This window comes from Cupressus sempervirens, chromosome 5 (genome assembly GCF_028749045.1).
Source record: "Cupressus sempervirens isolate cs-2001-9-10 chromosome 5, ASM2874904v1, whole genome shotgun sequence".
Taxonomy (NCBI): Eukaryota; Viridiplantae; Streptophyta; class Pinopsida; order Cupressales; family Cupressaceae; genus Cupressus; species Cupressus sempervirens.
Window position 1 is genome coordinate 479,633,353 of NC_143122.1, and position 6,372 is coordinate 479,639,724.

Here is a 6,372-nt window from a genome sequence, read left to right on the forward strand (position 1 = left end):
ACACCTTACCACTCTATTGAAGAAGGATTATTTTCATTGGAATGAATATGCTAATGTATCATTTGAGAAATTGAAGAAGGTTGTGTGTACAACTCCAGTGCTTGCCACTCCAAACTTCACCCAGGAATTCATTGTGGAATGTGATGCTTTTGGAAATGGGATAGGAGTAGTTCTCATGCAGGAAGGTCTACCAATTGCTTTTGAGATTCATCAATTAACAGGTAAAAATCAACTCAAACCTATTTACAAGAAGGAAATGCTACCAATCTTTCTTGCACTTAAAAAATGGATGCCTTATTTATGGGTCGACACTTCAGGGTTAAGATAGATCATGATAGCCTAAAATATTTTTTGGAACAAAGACTATCATCAGAAGAGAAGACAAAATGGGTTACTAAGATGTTGGGATATGACTTTGAAATTATATACAAGAAAGGGAAGGAAAATATTGTGGCCAATGCACTTTTGAGGAAGGATGAAAAAGATGAAGCCTTATTGTGTGCCCTTTTAATATTACAAGAAAATTGGGTGGTAGAAGCCAAAGAAGAGTGGCAAAATGATGTTGCAGCAAGTAATCTCATCCAACAAATAAAAAGTGACCCTAGCAATTTAGATAAGTTTTGTTTAAAGGGAGATATTCTTTGGTATAAAGAGAACTTGTATCTCTACAAGAATTCCACTCTTAAATACAAAATTCTTAAAGAACTACATGAGTCCCCAATTAGTGGTCATTTAGGATTTTTGAAGACATATCATCAAGTCAAGCAAGATTTTTTTGGGAAGGGCTAAAAGATGTTGTTCAAAAATTTGTGGCTGAATGTTTGGTTTGTTAAAGAAATAAGGGGGAAACAATTAAGACACCAGGTCTCTTGCAGCCTTTATTTATTCCTAGCCAATGTTGGGAAGAGGTATTCATGGACTTCATCATAGGGCTTCCCAAATCTAAAGGTCATAATGTTATCATGGTAGTAGTTGATCACCTCACTAAATATGCACATTTCATTGCATTATTGCATCCTTTTATAGAAAGTATAGTGGTAAAAGTTTTCTTGGAGAATATCCAAAAGCCACATGGTACACCTTGTAGACACCTAAAATTTCTTAGAAAATAAAGTATTTTTATTTTCTAAAAAAAATCCCTGATGACATCATCATTTATTAATTAATTAATTATTTAATTTATTTATTTATTTTCATGCCATTAAATCCCCTTGTCTTAATTAAAAATATTTAATTAAGGAATCCCTCCCAAAAATGTTTAAATCTTATTTAAACATTATTTCCTTATTTATTAATTATTTAATTAATAAATTGACCAAAAATCCCAAAATAAATATTTAATTTATTTTTTTCCCAAAACTTGGCCAATTTTCTTAAGATCACTAACCTCTTCCAAAATCTTCTAATCCTTCTTTAATTTCGATTAAAAGCTAATCCCATCATTTTCTATCCCTAATCCCAACTCAAAATATTTAACTAAGGTTAAATATTAATTCTCATATTTATTAAAAATGTTTTAATAAATATCTCCTCAAACCAAACCTATGAGATAAATAAATTTTATTTATCCTAACCCTAAGCCTATCCCTAAACCCCCTTCTTAGCCTAATCCACCCCATCCATCCATACTAACCAAGCTTAGCTACTAACTCACCCACCTTCATTGAATGCCATCCACTTGCATATCTCTAACAAGCTTAGTTTAATCCTAAATCACCTCTAATCCCACCCCTAACCTTGTCACATTCCCTAAGCAAGCTTAAGACTTTCCTAAACCAAGCAAAGTCAACAATCTCAACTCTCTCCAAAATATCCCAACCACTAAGCTTTCAATGCTCTTACAAAGCCATAAAAGACTCTTACAAGCCCATTCATTTCTCTTACAAGCCATTATGAAGGGTCTTTATGAAGATATTATCCCTTGAGCCTCTTTTGTTGACTCATCCTTGCCCTTTCCTCCATCCACTCACCCTGTGACATGTGTCACTCTCTGATTGGCTATAAGGAAACACAATCCATGTGCTCTCCTCTCATGCAATCTGAGCCCTCCATGAGCTTTTCCCCATCCTTGCATCTTAGCCCTCCATCCCTCAAGCCCTTTGCCTATAAATTGAATCCCCTCCCAAGCTATTTCAACACAATCTTTGAGTTAAAGTTATAATGTTAGTTTGAAAAGCCAAAGCCCTTAACCATACCCTTATGATGCCAAATTGAGAGCTCACAAAGCTACCAATTTGCTATTTTCCATCTCCATTGAAGCATAGTTTGAGTATCTTGAGCATACATACCAATCCTCTACTTAGACTCATCTATAAAGGAAAGAGCTAATTCTTATTGGGAGAGTCCATTCATTTGGCTCACATTCTTATTTAGGGGTTCCTCTTTAGTCTCTCTTATATTTTATATTAATTTTTGTTATTTAATGCTTTATTCTCTTAATAGATTAGTATTTTTTGCTAACATATTAGTATATACATTTTTGCACGCTCAGTGGGACCCCACTATGGGTCATTTAATCATCCATTTCTATCTATATGTTATTTTTTTCTAATAATCTAATGTTTCTTGTTGTTTGAGTGAGTTGTAGGGTGTTTCATTTATTTTTTCAAGTTGAAGAACGCACTTGGGAAGAAAACATACCCTCTAAAACTTGAAAATAATCAAAAAAATAAAAAAATTTAGAAAAATTTGCGCATTTCAATTTTGTTCGCGCAGTGTCATCTTCGCAGATGAGCGTCTCCACAGATTGGCATCTACACCTGCAAACTGTCATCTGCGCTTGGTAAACTGTCATCTTCGCAACCTCAACTATCATCTCTACAGATTGACATCTACGCCTGCAAACTGTCATCTTTGCTAGATACTCTGTCATCTCTGCTATCACCTCTAATATTCTGTCATCTCCACCACCGCCAAACTGAACTATCATCTCCATAGTTTAGCGTCTTCACATGGTTTCCTATTTTTCACACCGCCAAACTAAACTATCATTTCCACCTCTTTCTCTTCATCTCCATAGATTGGTCTCTCCGCAGTTTAGCATCTCCACAAATTGGCATCTCCGCAGTTCAACGTCTCTGCAGATTAGCGTCTCTACCTAATGAACTATCGTCTCTGCCTGTTATTATTGCATTTCTATTTTAGCATCTTTGTTCCTACACTTTTTAGTTTTTTTTTTTTTTTAAAGAGTATAAATCAAATTTTAACTTTTGGTGGTTCCATAGAGTAGAGGTTTTTTTAAAGCATTTTTACGCCTAAGAAAAAGAACAAAAAAAGTTGATTTTATTTTCCCCATAGTTAAGCTTCAAATTTTGAGATTTTGGGGTGACTAATCAAATTGGCTTTTGTAGCTTTGCAGGTTGGAGCACATATGAAACCACTAATCATGTTTTTTGCAAGTTCTCCTTACATGGTTTAATGCACTTGAAAAATGAACTTGAATGTTTAAACACTTGTCTTTGAATGCATGTTGATAAAATGAACTTGAATGTTTAAATATTTTTCATTGAATGAATGTCGCTCAAACACAATCTTGAATGCCATGGATTAAAATCAAATTTTTCTTGAAATGCATGATTAAAACAAAAAATTCAATCTTGAATGCCATAGATCAAATAATCATCTTTTGGAGCATAAAAAGAATCTACATTCTAGAGACTTCCTAAATTATAAAAATCAAATAAAGACACTCTAAGTGAGTTTGTAGTTGGACTCACCCTCTTTAATCACCCATCAATTTAACCATTGGTTGCAATCTCAGCACCATCTATGGGGATGGGTCCACCTAAGAGGGTGTTAAGTGCTCCACAAAGATCAAACTTCACTTACTTGTGTTTTTATTAGTTTTTCTAACTTAGAAAAAATTTTGAATGCACATTAGGCTTGCTAACACTTCATTTGGGCATTAAAATTTGAACAAATCTTGATGTGGAGGGCCTCTCGGTGCGCACTTGAAACCAAGTTTTACACATCTTTCTTTTTGGGCTTAAAACAAAATCACACCAATTCTTGAATGCCTTAAAGAAAATTAATCAATACTTAATGTGGAGGGCCTCCAAGTGCGCGGATTTACTTTCTTGTTGACCTTAACTCTTCTTCTTGTTTGCATTCTTTGATCAATTTTGCTTTGTTGGTGCATTTCAAAGTTGGAATTGAACATTGTCTCTTAAACATGAGTGCTTGCAAGGTCTAGATCAGCACATATAAGAGTCAGTTGGTAAAAAAACAAACGTGTTTTTTAGCCCAAGGTCATCCAAGTCTTCTCTCCCCTTTTCATCTTTTGAGGCCATCTTGGGTGCATAAGATTAGGATCCAAAACCTTTTTTCTCTTTTTAAGAGGCCTGCTTGGGAATTCCATCACCCTTTGGATGACCTCAACTCCAGGGTTCCAGTGGAGTATACAGATCAGGAGGTGAATCTAAAGACACCTCTCTTGGAATCAAGATTTTGTCACTCAGGTTAAGCCTCAAGGAACTTTATACTCTTGAGAAGTGAAAGAGGAGAAGTGGGTTACCACTCCTCTCAACTGTGTGACATTGTTTTGGTTTCATCTACAGATTCAGGCCTCACATACCTTAGGTATATCGAGGACTCCCTAGCTAAACCAACTGTCAGCCTTGTAGACAACCATCTAAGATGTTAATGTGTTTGAAGTGACTGATCGAAACATTTGTAGAACATACACACTCCATGGTGCAAGTATCACATTCTGAGAATCACAAACTTCTATCTGGTTGTTCCTATCTATTGCTTGATTTTTTACTTGTTGAATGAATGTTTGCCAAACTTGGTCAATCCTAGCTTAGGGCACACTTAGTGTAGTCACTACCTGTTCCAAAAGTTGAACAAGTTCAAGCAAAACAACCAAAATCTCTCTAAGCCAAGAACATTCAGGAATTTATGTCAGAACAACCCAAACCCAAACAGAAGTTTCACAAAGTCAAACTCAAGCCATCTCAGGCATACCAAGAACTTTCAGCCAAGAGAAAAGAAATAACACCAAGCCCTCAAATTGCCAAACTCCACAAAGCAGAGGACAAAGCTATCAACAAAGCCCTTCAAGATGCCTAGTTAGATCGCACCATCCAACTTAACCAACATCCAGGAGTTAACTCTGCTTATGCATTACCAACTAGACATGATTTCTATGATTAGACCCCTTTGTTTCTCCACATCTTCTTGCATAAGCTTCACTTTAGAGTCATCCTTGTAGGTAAGCCAGCCATATTTAGTCCTCCCCTTAAGTATTTTAGCTCATCCATCTCATTTAGAACCAAACCATCTAGCCAGAAATTCAAAAAAGCTTCACATCCAAGCCTTCAAAATTGTTGTCACCTTGCCAAAAGTTTGCCATCCCTAACATCTTCCAAATCCACCAATCTCACCAAGGTTATCCCTTTGACAGAGCTTTGTCTAAGGTAATCTAGCTTTGTCACTTGTTATCCCTCATCACCTTGAGCTAAAGGTTGGGATCCACAAGTGGTCAATCTTGTGTTCTTCCTAAAGGATCATCAATCTATCCTTAAGTTGACACAATCACCACCAACCTTGCACATAAGAAAGCATATCTTTCATGATTTGGCAACATATCTTTGAAGTTAGAATCTCCAACCTAATCCTCCTTAGGTTTTGTCATATAGCTTTGCATCAACCTAGGAAAATATTTGCATAGAAAAGCCTTCCCCTTTTGCATTCATCAACATTGTTGCATCTCATCCCTAGGAAACATTCTGCATTTTCATGCCACCCGTCACTCACTTAGGCAAGAAGAAGGAAACAATGGAGTCCTATCATTTGGATCAAACAACTTTGCTCCCCTTGAGCAGTCAACCATCCTTCAGCCCAGAGAACACTATACCATCCACTACTAACATTGAAGCTTTCATGAACCAACCAGGAAATGCAGTATTAGTGAACACCATTATAGACAAAAACAAGGAAACAATCATGGCTAACTTTTGAAGGGAAAACATTGGAACCTTCAACTTTGGAAGACCTCCTCCCCTATCAGAGCCATCTCACCCATTGTTTGGGCAACTCCCACCACCCATAGGCTCTTATGATTCGAATTATCCTCGATATGTGCCAAAAGAAGAGCCTCAACCCACCCCATATGATCCAACAGACCCAAACATACCGACCTCCACCCAAGTTGAAATCTCCCTTCTGCAAGCCAATCCAGCCACCACCACTCCATCCCAAACCCCCTTCGCCCAAAACACCTCATCATTAACTCCCTTCACTATTACTGTTGCTACTCTCCAACCCAGCCTTCCAAATCCACCCATCTCCCAAATTAGTGCTAGCATCTTTGGCCAACCTTAGCAATATACAACCAGGATGCCACCCATGAGGCCAAGTAATCAACCCTTC